The following is a 17,710-nucleotide window of genomic DNA, read 5'->3' as shown; positions in this document are numbered from 1 at the left end:
CCCTGCAGGCCCTGGCCGCCGCCGCCCGCGCGCCAGGCGCCGCGCCCCCAATGCCAGCCAGGGAGCTGGCGCCTCTTGACGCCCGGCCGGGACCGGTGCTTTCCACGTGGGCGCCCTTCTGCGTTGCCGAATGGATGGGAATACTCCCTTTTTAGAATGGAAGAAACCCCAGCTTAGGCTAGGGCTCCAATCCCATTCTGGAATTTGTGCATGACCTCGCAGTTGGCAGAGCCCTTCACATTCAGGGGAAGCCCTGAAGCTGCCATCTCAGGCTGGGAGCAGAGCACCAAGGGGCCAACTTGCCCAGGTGCAGAGGCTTGAGGGAAAGGCAATGAGTTCAAGTTCACAGATGTGTGAAAAGGCAAAGGAAGGACACAACCCTGGGCCTACGGAATCCAAGCTTCCTGCGTCTTCCTTTTGGGGAGTCTATCCTTGCCTTGTCATCCCACTTTGCATGGGTGTGTGTCTGCCTTGGAGCAGGGGTGGGAGCAAGGGAGGAGCCAAAAGCCTCTCTTTCCGTGCACAAGTGGTATCACAGGACCTAGAGAACCATTGGAGAAGATGAGGCTGTCCTTAACATTCCGCCCATTAGTGTACCACCCATGTGACCCTGTGCAACCAAGCCTCAATTTCCCCATTTTCTACAACAGGCAAATGTCCCAACACATCAAATGGTTTTCAAATAGAAATTCTTATTGTGAGAGTTGAACAAAGACGCAGTTTAAACTTCCAGTACCCCCAGCACTTAAGCCATGAGCATCCATCTAGGAATGAGAAAACTGAAAGAAACGGCTGCCAGACTCCAACACACTTTAGCTGGAGGCTTTCCTAGTCCTCTGCTTCTCCTCTCTCATAAATACCTTCTGAACCAAGGTGTTCCCCTCTTTCCTGTTTCTTGGTTCCAAAGTCTCACAAAGATTCCGGAGAGCTTACTCACTGGACTCTTGACTCCAACCTGCCTCCCCAAGGCATTCCTGTGTTCTCCTAGTGCCTGTGGCAATAGCTCCATAGTCTCTTGGACCACTGAGATGGTGAGCAAGAGTGAAGGGTGATGGGAAAGAACCACATGTATCGTGTAGTTCATATGAATCTTCAAAAAAAGTCCTGTGTGGGATCCCCACTATGCTGAGGAGGTTGCTGGAGTTTTATGCTCCGTCCTTCATTCATGTTGTTTGGTTTGACCACTCTGACCAGGAACAGCCTTGCCTTTGTAATTCCAAGGGACACCAAAGAATCATGCTGTTATTATTTTTTTTTCCACCAAACCTCACTCATTCTGGCTCATCCCACTGATGGAAAAGTTCCAGTTTGGAGCTGAGTGTGTACTGACTGCTTTGAATGTTCAGTATGCCAGAATTTACACTTGGGTCATCCACCCAGACTTTTTCTCTAGGGATTGTCTCTTTTCTGATAAGACTCAGAGTCCAGAGTTGTCAATGTGCTCTGGAAGGTTTTGAAAGACACTAGGTGAGGAAGTCCTGCTATGTGACTGGGGACAACTGCCAGGAGGCTTTGCTATACATTATCCTTATGTTCCATGTCATTCCCACGTCATTTTATAAATGTCAATTAAATTCCTATCCTTGGATGCCTACTCTCAATTAGGTAGTCTGGGGGAAGGGCAGGGTTCTTATTCCTGAAATCTCACAATGTTGTACAGGAGACAAACTTTACATATGGCTCTGTAATACAAGGGTAGAATGTGGTACATGTTAGATTATATTCAAGGTCCTATAGAAATGAAAAGCCTGCAAAGATGGCTTCTGGTGGAAGAATCTAGGAAAACTTCAGGAAAGAACGGGCGTTGGCACAGAGTCAAAAGCTTAGAGTCTATAGCCGTGCCAAACTTCCTGCTGATCCCCCAATCTGATCATGAGGGTTGTCAAACCTTCTGCATATCCTTCTGGTTTACTTCCCTCTGAACAAACCCTGCATGTCTTTATAAAAAGCAGTAATTGACATTTCAGAGGTGCTTAAACCCTGGAATTAACTGAAAAGGCAAAACTACTGATAACTGGTTCTCACTCTGAGAGATTCTGATTTAATTGGTCTGGGGTCTGGTTCAGCATTGAGTTTGGGTGTTTGGTTTGGTTTGGTTTGGTTTGGTTAAGTTTCCTAAATGATTCTAAAGTGAAACCAAGATTGAAAACTACCAGTCTAGAGTCAGTGCCATAGCTCAAAGAGTAGGTCAGGACTCCAGGTGCCATGGAGGACTGATGAGTTGGAGATGTGTCACTCCTCATATCCTTAGATATCTGCTCCCTAAGAACAATCTAAGCTGCTCTTTAAGGCTGAATCAGAACAAATGTTCGTGACCACATTGGGATAAGAGCCATGTAGGATGGAGAAATTGATACCAAGCATTGCTCTACCAGATGGCATCAACATGGCTGAGAAAGGCAGTCCTCTCTGGGTCTCTCACACTCTGGACTATCTTGCTTAGTGTGCCAAGAATGCACTTACTCTTTATCTGGGCCATATCTTAGACAACTGAGTCCCATGTCACAGTTTTGGATTCACTAAGTCTGGGATAGGGCTCAAAAATGTGTGTTTCTAATAAATCCTGGTGATTGGTTCTTTCCTTCTTTCCTTCCTTGAACCCTAACACGTTCCTGAGCCTTTTTGTGCGAGAATCACACTTGGTGAATCACTTCATTAATACAATTTCTGATGAAGAGTGGATCTCAAATTTTGTTGTGTATCCCAAAACTAGCAGAAGACACAGAGGCCCTGATTTTTTAAAGTAGAATCATGTATGGTAGTTAATGTTTCTACCAAGTTCCCCAGGGGTTCTAGATCCACCAAAGTTTGAGAACCACTCCTTTAGTTAAGGACATTCTCCCCATCCCTAAAGAGACATGGTTGTCACAACTAGAGAAGAGGAATACTGTTATACACCTGGCTTTTAATGGGTAGACAGACATGGTGCTAACTATTTCATGAGGAACAGGAGAGCCTCCTACAACAAAGAATTGCCCAGCCTAATGTATCAACAGTGCACAAGTTGAGAACCCTCAGGATAGAACACGGCTTTAGCACAGTTCTTATTCAGCACAAATCTTACTCAGTTTCCTTATATTACAAGTGAAGAAACTTAGGCCCATGCATGACATACCTAGGCCATGGCCAGAACAGCAGGATTCTTTTATACACTGCAAAAATAAAACGTGCCTACTGCATGTCATGCAGCACTGGATGATAGTAGCTTTGTGATTTTTTTTAAAAAGGAAAAAAACCAAAAATGCATGAAAGAAAAAAAGACGATGTGGAAAGGGGAGCCATTGGAAGTGACAGATGTTGGAGTTTCTGCTAAGATGGGTATTCATGGGAGAATTCTTGTTCCCCATTCCTTACAATTCAGAGAACAGCCAAAGCACAAGAGAACCCATCCAAAAGCCTTAAAAGGGATTCAATCACTTCCTTTTTTTATTATATTTGGAATGAATCTTGACAGAAGCTTGAATTTCCTTTTGACTTCTGTTTACAAGTTGACAGCATCATCCTATCCACTTGCCTTAGGAAACCTCCAGCAGGAAGAAATTCAGGAAAAGAGGAGCTCTTCAATTGCTTCTTATTTTCCCCAAATCAGCTCAGTTTTTCAAAGCTGACTTCTCTCTTTCCTGCAAAATCCTTATAGAACAATGAAAAGTGTACTCAGACTTCAGCAGTGGAAGTAACTGACACTTTCCATAGGCAAATCTCATTTCAATTTGTTTTGATCATGTGTATCTGGGGCTCTTGCTTGTCCCAAACATCTTTGATTCCTTTAAAATGAAAGGAATAATTCTCACTATGCAACAACCCAACCCTGTTCAGCTGCTGTTGATGCTGGCGACAAGGGAGCTGTTTGGAAACCTTATTTCTTACGCAAATAGGATCATCTGAAGACTTTTTTTTCCCCCAAATAAGTTACTGTGCAAGGCAAACCACCAACTATCTATCACCATCAGAAACAAATGGCCTCCGTAGACGGAGAGGTGTTTTTATTTCTGTTATAAAAATTAATATTTAACTTACATTTAAAATCAAGCAGGATTTGCCACATTCCAGGACTCTCTGTTCCCTTCCAATTTCCTTAATAGCTCTGTCCCTGTGCTTACCTTAATTCCTAATCGACTTCTACAATTCCAAATCAAACAAAACACTGCAAACATTCACTCCCCACTCTCCTGTCATGAAAGCGTTCTGAATTCGTTTCGCAGGAGACTCACATTTTAGTTGAACCAGAAAAAATGACATAAGAAGGCTAATTATTCCCAAAATAACTTAAGCTAAAAACACAATTCAGAATGAAATCAAGAGAACTGAGTATGTCCTCTGTGTTGGGTATTGTGCCAGAAAGATGTAGTCATTTCACTTTCGAGGTCCTTTTTGAGTAAGACATTAGTACTGTAATTTTACCAGTGAGAAAAATGAGACTTCTAAAAGAGGAATGACTTGCCAAAGGCCGCCAGTTTACAAGTTGCAGGATCAGGGCTGAAGCCTGTTTACTGCGTCTCCCACTGTACTTCATGGCCACTCCCTACTCCTCAAATATCTTCATAGCTCCTGTCAAAATTCTGCTTTGGTTAAACTGGTATGACGCATATTTTTTTCCCTTTAGTCACCACCTTTGTGTTATGTTCCTTATTCAGCTAGAGCCACAGACTCATGAATTTATTTTTGGCAAAATAAATATGCACAAAGTGCATATGTAAAACTATATGTATTAGACAGAAGCTGAATATGACCCTGAACTCACCTTGATAGGTGACACAATGCATGGAGCAAGAGTCATGACCGTGAGGGTAAATAGGTCGTAATTCATTTCTACATAAGAGATACTAGATGGCTGTGCATGGATCCAAGAAAAACCTTAATTTTGAGAAATTCTGGGAGAAATTACTCTGAACATATGGATAATCCATTATTCTGAGATCACCCTCATGCCCTGCCTATCTTTCAGACCCCTTCCCATTTCCCTCTCTGAGTTCTCCATAGCAGCGGATCCCTGACCCCACATTTCAGGCTCAGCCCTACTGCAGGCTCTTGAGACTAAGTCTGGGCCCAGTCACCTAGTGGTTCAAGAAGGCTTTCTCCCAGGGCAAACTCAGCTCCACTTTCTCCTACTCCCCTACTGTGCCCTTGAAATCTGGTTTAGAAACTGAACCCATGCCATCACCTATTGGGATATTAGGGCTGATAAGTGATCAATTCTCCTTTTCCAGCTTTAATTTTAGAACCACTTGAGTAGATGCAGAGATAGAAACAATAAATATTCAAATATTACCTTTATTGTTAAAGAGCAGGTTTGGAGGCTGTGGGGTTTTATTTGTAATAAATGGTTTTTCTATCTGTTTTGCCACCCACAGCCTCAAATCAAACTTACCTGCCTGCCTACTCTCAGGCCAAGCTAGGGAACTTCTGAAGCATTACTCGAGAGCCTCCCTCAGCAAGACGGATAAGGAGTCTAGGGGTTTACCTCCAGCATTCTACTTAGCTAAAAAGAATAATGATCATCCCATTTCTTCTGAAATGGGGCCCCACCTTGCTCCTGCTCTCTGTAACCTAGATTCTTCCTAAACCAAGCTCCTGTTTCCAACTGTCTGACATCACTAACACCAGCCAGTAACCTACGGGAATCAGCACCTCATTCTTGTGGCTGGCAGAATCTGGGGACTGGGCTTTATTTCTCTGCTGTGACACCCTGTCTCATCCTACAGCCTCTCCTGATGGTGACTACTTTGCTATCGGACACCTAGCTGAATTTCATCTGTTGCTTGCAGATTTTATGTTCCCAATGCTGTTCCACCAAAGTGCTTTTGACCAGTTTTCAAGACCTTTCTGGAATCGAGTCTACCTTGCTCTCAGTGGCCTCCAAGTGTACACTCCACACACTGGAGGCAGAGTAGCCCATCCTGGCTACAGAGCTATTGGTGTTCTCATCTGTCTGGCCTCAACTTTGTAGGGAAAGGAGGGAGACCATTTCCAATTTCCACCAAAGATATAGGCTACTGCAGGTTCCACATTTTGTTGTGGGAACTACATGGAAAGCTGAATACAGAACACATTGGAAGAAATATAAAGGTATTACTTGGCTGGGGCTCCTGGGTGGTGCAGTCAGTTAAATATCTGACTCTTAACTACAGCTCAGTTCATGATCTCATGGTTCATGAATTTGATCCCCTACGTCTGGCTCTGCACTGATTGTGTGGATCCTGCTTGGGATTCTCTCTCTCTCTCTCTCTCTCTCTGCCCCTCCTCTGATTACTCTCTTGCTCTCTAAAAATAAATAAGTAAACTTTCAAAAAAAAAAAAGTAAGAAAGAAAAGATATTACTTGGCAGGTAAAGAATTTGCACTAATTTCCCGCATAGCATTAGTCTTTTACCATTGTTCAAGCTCAAATAATACCAATTGAGGATTCTGAGCTGGGTATATTTTGTGGTTTTATTTGATGTATAGGGTTTATAATGTTGTAAAAACTGTACAAATAAAGTAATTTGGGCAGAAGAAGCTGGGGTTTTGTTGTTTTTGTTTGTCAAAACAAAAAGCAAAACAAACAAACAAAACATCTACAGAGGGAAAAAGTTATGGAGAAGGATTTTAATCTGAGTCCACAACCCACATTCCTCACGATCCCTTTCTTCTCCTGTTAGAGTTTCCAGACATGAATTCCTTTCAGCACCTGCTGCCAGATCCTTTGTTCTAGTCAATATACCCAACCTTCTGGCTTCCAGATCATCTTCTGTCAGGATCACAGGGAAATAAACAAATATTAGGTCAGTAAAGACTCAGCTACTAAAAGCCCCTCAATTCAAGAACTAGGTGCCTGCCTCTCTCATTATTTTTGTCTGTTTTGCCCACAGTTATCACCATTTCCTTCTTTTAGGACATTTCTAACCCTTACATCATGGATGGTCAAACTTGTGGTACCCTGCAGGCCAGCATCCCTGCTTCTCCAGATAGCATCTAGATGTGCTGCCACCGGGACAGCTGAGTCTCTTTTGTTCTGTCTCTAGTACATGATAGGTACTAGCAGCCCATCCAACCTGTTGTAGGATGAGGTCTCTCTACGTCTCAAGAAGATACATAGCCCTTCCCCTTCTTAGCCCCAGGAATCTCAGCATGTCATTAGAGCCTTGCCTTGGCCCATTTGGATAAATTGCTTTTGAAGTAAGAAAATTATATCATCTATACATTTTTTGTTTAAATATATATATTTTGTTTAAATATATATTTTTTGTTTATATATGTGTGTGTGTGTATATACACACACACATATATATATATGCTTCATTTTTTACCAAAATCTCATTTGTAGACACAGAGATTAACAACTCATATGATTTACTATCAGCTGTAGTGTGTGTGTTTGTGTGTGTGAAAAATAATTTTGCTTTACTTTTCAATCAAGAAGAGTGTTCTCCACAGAAATTTTCAAACTCTTCAAAAAAAAACTTGGTTGGTGATCCAAATAAAATTATCAAAGCTAAAATACCAAAAATACATATTTAAAATTCATTATTTTGCTTATCAGAGTGCTTTTAAGGAATTCATTCAAACAAAAACATTGGTAGGACTCTTTTTTTAAATGTTTTATTTATTTCTGATACAGAGCATGAGAGGGGGAGGGGCAGAGAGAGAAGGAGACACAGAACCGGAAGCAGGCTCCAGGCTCTGAGCTAGCTGTCAGCACAGAGCCTGACGCAGGGCTCGAACCCAGGAATGTGAGATCTGACCTGAGCTGAAGTTGGAGGCTTAACCGACTGAGCCACCCAGGCGCCCCCCGCAAGACTTTTATAAAACACAACAATGTGCCTCTGCTGGAGAACTTGTCACTCATCATCCCTGAATACTTTAGATTCTGACTTCACTACTCACTTTAACTCCCCTGAAAATAGATTCCACCTTCCTGATTACCTGACCACCTGGTCCTCCTCACCAACGAGGGCCTCCCCGCAGTTTCTTTAACCATGCTGTCACATCTGCAGCCTACTCTGCTGTGTTCACTTCCAAATTACCTTTCATTTGCCTACCTGACCAGGTTCAAATTGTCCAAACGGAAACTTACTCAAGAAGATATTTCACAATCATCATCCTCTTATCCTCTTGGAAAGAAAGAGATTTACTAGATCTCAACACAATATCTGTGTTCTAGAAAATGCTATTCAGATGAGTGAATAAAATAAACTTGTATTTCAAAAGAGACATGCACATAAAATAACGCTGTACAGGAAATCCGAATACTCTCAATCTCATTCTGCCTCTGGCATGGACTCATTGTGACATCCTGGGTCTCTTTTACCCCCATCCATGAAGAAAGATGTAGAACAAAACTTCTGAAATCCCTCTCAGCTCTAAATATGCTTGATTTTTTTCCTTTTAAAAATACGATGTCATCACATTTTTCATAGTCCCCCAAAGCATTACTTCCCCTCACCCACATCTATTTCTGGGATAAAGTTAAACTTTGGTTCCCAAGCAAATTTCCAAGCTCCCTGGGGGTCACTAAAAGTCTCAGCTTACTGAGAGCTTGTTGATTTTGCCTAGAAATATCAGGCAGCCTCAGCCAGTAGAGCGGGAGACGGCATTATTGTTTTGAGACAATCTGTAGCATAGTAACGATTCCAGACACTGCAGAGCTGATCCATATGCGCCAGCTCCCAGGGGAACCTCCTGCTCACTCTGTCCAGCATGTGTATTCTTCTGCCCTCTGTCTTCACCTACAGGAAGAAATCATGAAAAGACTCCAGGATCCAGGAAAAATAAGGGGTAGGGGTGTGACTACCCTACTCTCCCACCCTACCTGATAAATGAAGAAGGTAAGACCCATGCATTGATGAAGTGGCTCAACAGAGAAAAAAGAAAAAAAAACCTTAATAAATAGTTAGCCAAACTGATATTTTAACTCCTCTTTCTGCTGAATCTGACTCTTTTCCCACCATGTACTTGGAAGAATTCAGAACGTAAGTAGTAAACCGACCTGGACTAATTTACTTTGGGAGGATGGGACAATTTATATTTAAAAGTTAACATTATCTTCAAGTCACTTTCAAGCTTTTAATAATTACTTTTAAGGCACTGTAAAAATATGCATATCTGTATATGTTTAACATCTTTTTAGGCAACCCCTTCCTCTTACTTGATGATGCAAGTTATATGAATAAAATCTCCAACTTCCTCCCCACTTCTATCTTAAGATATCCTCAAGAAAACATGGACTGCTAACTTAACATTCGGCATGTGAAAGACTGCCAGACCTCAGGCTCTACCACACAAAGTATAATCACATGTTGATTTGTTAAAATAAACATAAAAGAAAGTGTATAGTCAACTTCCTTCAAAGGAAGCATCCTGGGATGCCACATGCTGATCCCATTTATGACACCAGTGCTTTGGGAAGGATTTGCAGAGATATTTTGCATATCATTTTATAATCAAAACTGAGTTTCTACCCAAAAAGAGTCTTCCTAGACTTATTTCCCAGAATCAACTTCCAGTGGCATAGATGTTTCCTGAAGTCAAGTGTACTTCCAAAAGGTAAAGAATCCCCCTCCTTAAAAATATTGCAATGACTGAAGCCAGTCTTTGAAGCAGTCCGAGGTGTTCCTTCTGATTCATGAGTGGTCATTTCATAGACAATAATAATCACTGTTTTTCAGAAATAACATCACTTTGGGGCATTGGGGTGGTTCAGTCAATTAAAATTCTGAGTCTTGGTTTCAGCTCAGGTCATGATCTCACAGTTTGTGGGTTCGAGCCTGGCGATAGGCTCTGCACTGACAGCATGGAGCCTGCTAGGTATTCTCTTTCTCCCTCTCTCTCAGCCCCTTCCCTGCTAGCTCCCTCTGTCTCTCTAAACAAGCAAACAAATAACAAACAAATGTTTTATTTAAAAAAAAAGTAACATCACTTTAATTTTTGTAGAACTTCATCATTTTGAAAGCCCTTCCGACATATAAGATAATAGATGTTGTCTCCCCACCTGGTCTGGACTCCTGGACATTCCCTGAACAAGGGCTGAGGGTCATACTGCACAGCAAGAGAGTCAAGATCTCACTTAGCACTACAGCAGCTTTCAGCAAACCAGAGAGAATTTGCTCATCCATACCCAGGGACTAGATATTTCAAACTAATTGGTCTCTCCTCATTTTCCACAATCCCATCTGATATCCCTCAGGATGGAAAATGTTAGCTAGGCAGGAAACAATTTTGTTAAAGCGATGTATTTAACTTTTCAGAGGTATGGCTGCACTTTGAAAGATAAACTTAACCAAAATCATTCTCAAAGTTGGGCGTATATGAAAGAGTTTCTGTTGAACTCCCCTTTCTTCTATTTTCCCCCCACCTCATTCCTCATATACCCACAAGAAAACAAGGTCAACTAATTTCTACATTCTCCATCAGAAAGACTGCCAGACCTCAGATCTTATCATAGAAAATTTGAAATTCTCTAGGGATCTGTTTCTGTATTATTGTAGGCTAACAGAAAAGAACTCATGAAGACAGGAGTTTATCCTTATATTATATTTATTGCCTCATTTTAATTGGCAAAACTTATATCCTTTTCCTTGGAAAATTATAGTATAATACTAAGGCTTTTTGACAAGCCTCAAGGATATTAGGAGTTAGAGACAAATGTTTTCATTCATTCAGTTTTCTTCAGTGATATTGTTCTTAAGAGGAATTATCAGCTGACATTCTAAAAACAGAACAATGAGGACAAATTACGTATTTATTCTAATCTCCATTCTTTTTCCCATGAATGCAGATCAAAATTCTCAAATTTTACTGATAAGGAAACAGATCAAGACCCAAGGATTTGCCTTATCCTCAATCCCACAGTAAACTCGGAACTAAATCAGTGAATGAGATTGAGTGACTAGCTTTCCGATGTGGTGAGCCAAATCAGCTTCCTACTACCAAGTGTAACCAAACTTCCCACTACCTTCCCTTCCTCTTACAACCATGTGCTGACTTACCACTCAAAGGGAAAGCTGAAAAGGGCATCATGAGCATGAATCTGAGACAACCTTGTATGGTTAAACTTATGGGATGTTCTAGGATAAGAGAACATTTTAAAATTCTCTAGTAAAGATTCCCAATTCAGCTGAAGACTTCCAGGCCTGGATTGGAAAGTGATTTGTCAGTATACAAGCATAAGGTGATTTGGTGACTAAACTAGCATGCAAACCACACTTTTATAATAAAGGCCTTTTTCTGGAGAGAATGACACTATCAAGGTTAAGTCTTGAACTCCACCTTGCTGATTTCCCTACTGAAACTGCAATCTGTGAAATCCTTATAGGTGCCTTACAATCCCTGAGTGCTTTTAGAAACCCTGCTACCACATCAGGCAAAGCTCTTGGATTTTATTTGCATATAAGGCATGAGAAGAAAAAAAAGCAATACTGCTTTGAAAGTTTGAAAAATCCTAACTTTAAATATACCACAGTTCCAATCAATGTATCCTTATAAGTCCAGCAAAGATCTGGGGAAAAGACATTCTTGAGAATAAAGAAAACATACAAAATCTTTCAAGATTCAAAGTTGAAACTATCAATATTGTTCAATTGCACAAGATATTATAAGTTGTTTTGCTTTTATTTTCCATTTTATTTATGCTGTGCTCAGATTTCTATGGAAGAAGATATTGTTTACTCCTAGGCTACATGTCAAGATGAGCAAAGGAAACAGAGCTACTGTAATTAGATTTGAATCTGAATCCAGCAGGTTTGTAGTCTGAGATGGATCTAAACACAGTGGAAATACAAGAGTTAGGGAGAAACTGAACAATAGTTTTATATGCAGAAAGGAAATTTGAGAAACGAGACAACAAAGACAGAACCATTGGGTAGATCCAACCAAATTGCTTTGGGGACCCCAGAAACATGAGGAAGCCTCCCCTGTCAATCTCATTTGACTTCTCTAGTCTTCCCCATGTCATTAAATCCACCAATATTCACCTAGTTGCTCAAACCAAAGCCTTAACATGATTCTTGAGTTCTGCTTTCCTTATACTCATAGCTAATCCCTTAGTCTTGTTCAATTAAAATTAAAAATATGTCTCTAATTCACTTTTTTTCGCTTTAGTCCAGACCACCACTCTAGAGCAAAACATCATAATATCTGTTTATAAATTGCAGTAGCCTTAATTCTGGTCTCCCAACTTTTGTGATTGTTCTTCAATTTGTTCTCCTTACAACAGCTAAACTAATCTATCTTAAAATAATGTAAGTGTGATCACGACATTCCCCAGCTAAATATTTTTCAATGATTTCCCACTATAGTTGAGATAAAATACAATTTTTTTTTATTTTTCTGCAAGGTAATGCATGATCTAGCCAATGCCAGACTCAGCCTTACCTCTTGCAAATTTCCTCCTACTTGCTATTCTAGTTCTATAGGACACCTTTTACTTTCCTAAACTTGTCCAGATCTCAGATGCTTTCCCCATAATACTCTCTCTCTCTTTGGATTTCTCCCCCATTCCTCAGTTATCAACTTAAATGTTACTTTCTCAGATGGATTTTTGTTGCCTTTTTAATACCAAACCCCTATCATAATGTATTGCACAGTGCATTGTCATTTTTATTCATGGCACTGATCACAATGTATATGTATATGTTTGGTTTTCATGCTCGCTTCAGCAGCACACATACTAAAAAATGTATATGTTTGGTTTTTATCTTTCTCCTTTAGCAAAAAGAGATACCTTTAGTAATCATATATAGTTTACCACTATATACCCAGAAATTAGAACAGTGTTTGATATGTAACAATACTGTCAATTGACTAATTAATTGGAAGAACCAATAAATCAAAGAGTAAATAAAACTCTAACAGATCTTCAGCTGATATATATCCTAAAAGCTCATGGAAAGATCCTTTATCAATCTCCATGGCCCATGTAACTTACATCAATTTGTTTTCTTCATCACCTATGACAATAGAAAAAAGTTAAATCCATTCGCTTGACATCTCCAACAATATTTGAAAACAATTCTTGTTTCTCAGTTCTTTCATCTTTCACAAGATTCATAATAATTACATGGATTTAATACATATCTCTTAATGTGTCTGCTATGCACAAAGTACTTGCTTGATTTAATAGAGAATGGAAGAATAAATAATGGACCCTGTGCCCCAAAAAGACAACCTAGGAGGCATAGAAGCAAATAAAGTTCAAAGTAAAAGATGGTTTAGGTTTTAAGAAATTTCCAAAAATCATATTTTTTTCTAGCTTAGAAGTGACAGAGAACTTCATGAAAGAGGGAACAGTTGAGATAAACTTTGCAGGATACATAACATTTCAGGAGAGTGATATGAGGGAAAGAGAACATCAATCTAGGGAGATAAAGTGGCAAGATGTACATGTTTAGAAAACATGGCATGTGTTTTGGAAATAGAAAGGAGTCCAGTTTTGGGGGGACATATGTTATGAGAAGCAGTAAGATGTATCTAAAAAGGAGAGATGCTAGCAATTTTTGGAGGCCATTGATTCTCAGGGTTTATATTCTATTTAGAGAAAATGGCCATCTTTTGAACCTTTTGTGCATGGCAATTGTGCATTTAAAAGATTAGACTTGGGGGAAACCTGGGTGGCTCAGTCAGTTAAGCATCTGACTTCGGCTCAGGTCATGATCATGACGGGTTTGGGCTCCCTGTCGGGCTCTGTGCTGACAGCTCAGAGCTGGAGCTCTGTGTCTCTGCGTCTCCCTTGCTCATGCTCTGTCTCTCTCTCTCTCAAAGATAAATAAACATTAAAAAATTTTAAAAATATTAGACTAGGGCATTAAAAACAATTGTATTAGGAAGGGAAACCTTGGGCCCCTAGAAGAGGGGATATTACTGAGATCATTTCTGCAGGTGCTTAGGAAATGGTAGTTCAAACCAAAAGATGTGATGAGGGAAAGGAAAGAGCAAAATTAGCTCATGATTGTGATAAAACTCAGGAATGTTCTGCATTTGTGATATGTCCCCAGTAGAACTGAGCCTCCGCTGGCCACTGCAGTAGTATGTTTCCTAACATGTCCTTCACTGGCTGCCTTCCCTTCTCTGTTTCCTTTCCCCACTTCCCTTCCAGTTGTTCCTGGAATCACCTCTCAAATATGCTACTTGCTCTCACATCTTTGCTTCCGAGACTATTTCTGGGAAAACTCAACCTAAGTCAGATGATATTAATAATAATAGAAAACATAAAAATTAGGGCAAGCTGAGAGTAGGAGTTGAAAGGAAAGGATCAAAATTGATTTTTGATATTTTGAGTGGCATTGGAATTTCTATTACTATTCATAGTTAGCTGAAGCAAATCCATGCAAAAACCTAAAGTATAATTTGAATTGATACGATAAACAAATGTTTGTAACTGATGCCAAATTGTGAGAATTTAACAACTGCAAATATTTTACATCTGTGCCTTCAAGTTTTGTTGTTGATCACTCTTTTTCTCATTAAAAATCAAACACTGGAGAGCTCTGATTTACACACATACCAATACAGCCTAATATTGAATTTCAAAGATCTTTTGAAATAGCTCCATTTTTAATACCAAAAACAAGAATATAAAACCCCTTCCTTTTATTAAACATACACCAAATAAAATTCCAACAGAATCAAAGTATAAAACCTACGGCCATCAGGAGAACAAGAAAAAATAAAGGTCAGTATTTGATCAATAAGTTAGGAGCAATTTCAGAAACATAAAAGTGACAAACTATGTTACAAAGTAATGGATTAGTAGATGTAACTACATACTTTTAAATATTAAAATTATAATCAACTGTAAAAATGTTTCAACATATATTACAAAGTGTTATGACTTTTGTATTAATATATGAATAATTAATATATATATTAATTTCATATAAAGAGTGTATCAATAAGATGGATCCTTCAACTGTAAAAGACTAAAAGGCATTATAATGATACCAAGAGAAAGACAGTACAAATAAATAACATATAAAAAAGTGTTGAAATTTTTAAAATATTCTAATTTTGTTTAGTGAATTGTTAAATTTAAAAATAATAGTGGCTAAAATTCTATGAATTACTGTTCTCATCCACACTGTAAAAGCATATCAATTGATACGGATCTGTAATCCCTTATCTACACTTCCAAAGTTTAAAAGTTTTTCATAGCTCAGTTGGTAGCAAAACAGAATTAAACCGATAAGAGTCTGCATATACTTTTTATTTATTCTATTTAATAACAAGAAATGCATTTTGCTAAGGAAGTATTGTGTTTGATTCTGTTTGATTGGATGTGTTTGCTTAAACCTGAGGAAGGATGATATCTACTGTCTGGTTTATACAACCTGTTTTCATTCCAAAATCCCTGCATTTCTAAATCCCGACCTGGACTTTACTTTTGGGGAGGAGAACAATTTGCCAGTATCTAACACCTTAGAGTTTATGTTCCCTTAGTAGTAATACACTTAGGAACCTATTCTAAGGAAAAATAGCCAGTCACATGCTGCAATATTCATAAGCAAGGACATTCATTGGAGTGTTGTATCTTGTATTAAGAAACTGAAAATAATTTGTATGTTCATCAGGAGAAGAATGTAAGATAAATGATGGATGCCAACATATGTTGGAATATCATGGTAAAAGCATGTTTGCAAGGAAATTGAATGACAGCTGCCAGAACTGAGGTAATAATAAAACACATAAGCATATTTGGAACAATGATACCAACTGTGTATTTATAGAAAAACTACTTGAGGGAAATTATTATCTCTGAAAAGTGAATTATGTGTTGTTTTAATTTTTTAAAACTTTACTCCTGTGTTTTCCAGATCTTCCTTAAATCGCGTAATACCCGTACAAACAGAAGAAAGGGCATACTATTTAATTATGAAATTTGAGAATTTTTTAATGATTTGAACTCAGAAAAGAGCTTTTGAAAACAGAGGTCCACGCTTAGACATTTAGACTAATATTTGCATGGCACAGACTTCCAGACTTCATTAAATCACAAATGATATGTTAGTCTTTGCAATTAAATGAAAAAACTTTTCATCCAAAAATTGTTAACTAGAAACTCAAGTATACATTTCAGGGTTTTTTTTTTTTTGCTATAATTTGTTATTTGTTATAATGGAATGTAAAAAGAGCCTTAGACATGATTTAAATCTCAAAATTAAAACTCACTATATGGCGATGAAAAAAAAAACAGCCTAGAAACTATAGTCAGTAATATTGTAATAACATTGTATGGTGACATATGGTGACTACATTCACTGTGGTGATCACTGTGTACCATACAGAATTATGGGATCACTATATTGTGCACCTGAAACTAATATAATGTTGTATGTCAATGTTTTTTTTAAGTTACAATATATTTGGAACTTACTTTATATTTTTAAAATCTTTATACTTTTAAAGCCCATAACTGTCATATCTGTTTTCTAATTCATTTTTCATGTGTATTTTTTGTGATTCTGGGTTTCATAAAAAAAAATTCCCAAAATTCAGAAAAGTACAGAATAACAAACTTCTGAATTCTCACACCCTGGTATTAATAACTGTTAACATTTTGTCATTTTTATAAAAAAAGAATGAACACTGTCTGGCTAAACTTAAGTCTCTTTGACTTTTCCTCATCTATATTCACACATGTATCTTGAATGTATGGATATTTCTGTACATACACGTATGTCTCCATGACAATACGTATTGTTCTTTTGTGTTGGTGGGGGATATCTTAATTTTAATTTATATATAATTTTATATGATGCATATTACTCTAACTTTAAATTTCAAATTATATTTTAAATTTTATCCATATTTGTACACACACACATCATTGCACTGTGTAAACTACCAAATTTTATTCTCATTTGCTCTTCAAAATAATCTTATAAGGTAGGTAAGACAGTGATTTTTTCCTACCTTACAGGAAAATATTGAGTTACCAAGATGTACAACATGAGGCTTAACTGAAAATGCTCTGATCTGAGTTCAATATTCCTTCTCTGATGAAAAGCATTTTTAAATAGAAAAGCTAGAACTTACAGAAACATGGAAATTCATCAATACTTACCCTTAGGTGTTGTCCTTAGGAACATCTGGAGATTTGTCTCTTTTCCAGGGACCAGAAGAGTTGGAAACAATGACTTTAACTTTTACTAGTCTCTCTTGCTTGTTGAACTCATGACATAAATGAGATACAACTGTAGGTGTGTCTCCCACTACTCTTTAAATTTTAATCAGTGAAGTAAGTCTTCCTTGGCCCTGGAAGATACAGCTATAGGCCCCATGGTTTCAATTCTTAGATTATAATTTTATGGTTACTTTCAGTGTAAAAACAATATAAAATCAGAGACTATAATGCCTGCCGAAAATACTAGCCACGTTCTTGCACTGACATAGCACATAGTTGTTCTCCTGGTCAAATTGGGGTCTACCTCAAGTTGGAGACCAGCAGTGGGGAAGAGGGTGAACTGAGGGTGATAAATTCTGGCTCTTTCACAGTCACTAGCTGTTTTCACATTTCTTTTTCTACTGGAGTCTAAGAAAGAAGGAAAAAAAAAAGGAAAGATGATGAGTAAGACATTTTTTCCTTGATTGGGTGGCTTTTTGCTCCATGGATATGAATGTCAACAGTCAAATCTTTCTCTCAATGATGTTTTTGTGAGTTCTGTGGAGATTCTTTGCCAGATTGCTCTCTTAAATTCCCTGGATACCTTTATTCCACATGGTTAATCATTAATCTTTTTTTC

The sequence above is a fragment of the Suricata suricatta genome, chromosome 5, assembly GCF_006229205.1.
Source record: "Suricata suricatta isolate VVHF042 chromosome 5, meerkat_22Aug2017_6uvM2_HiC, whole genome shotgun sequence".
Classification (NCBI taxonomy): domain Eukaryota; kingdom Metazoa; phylum Chordata; class Mammalia; order Carnivora; family Herpestidae; genus Suricata; species Suricata suricatta.
This window is presented reverse-complemented; position numbering follows the sequence as displayed.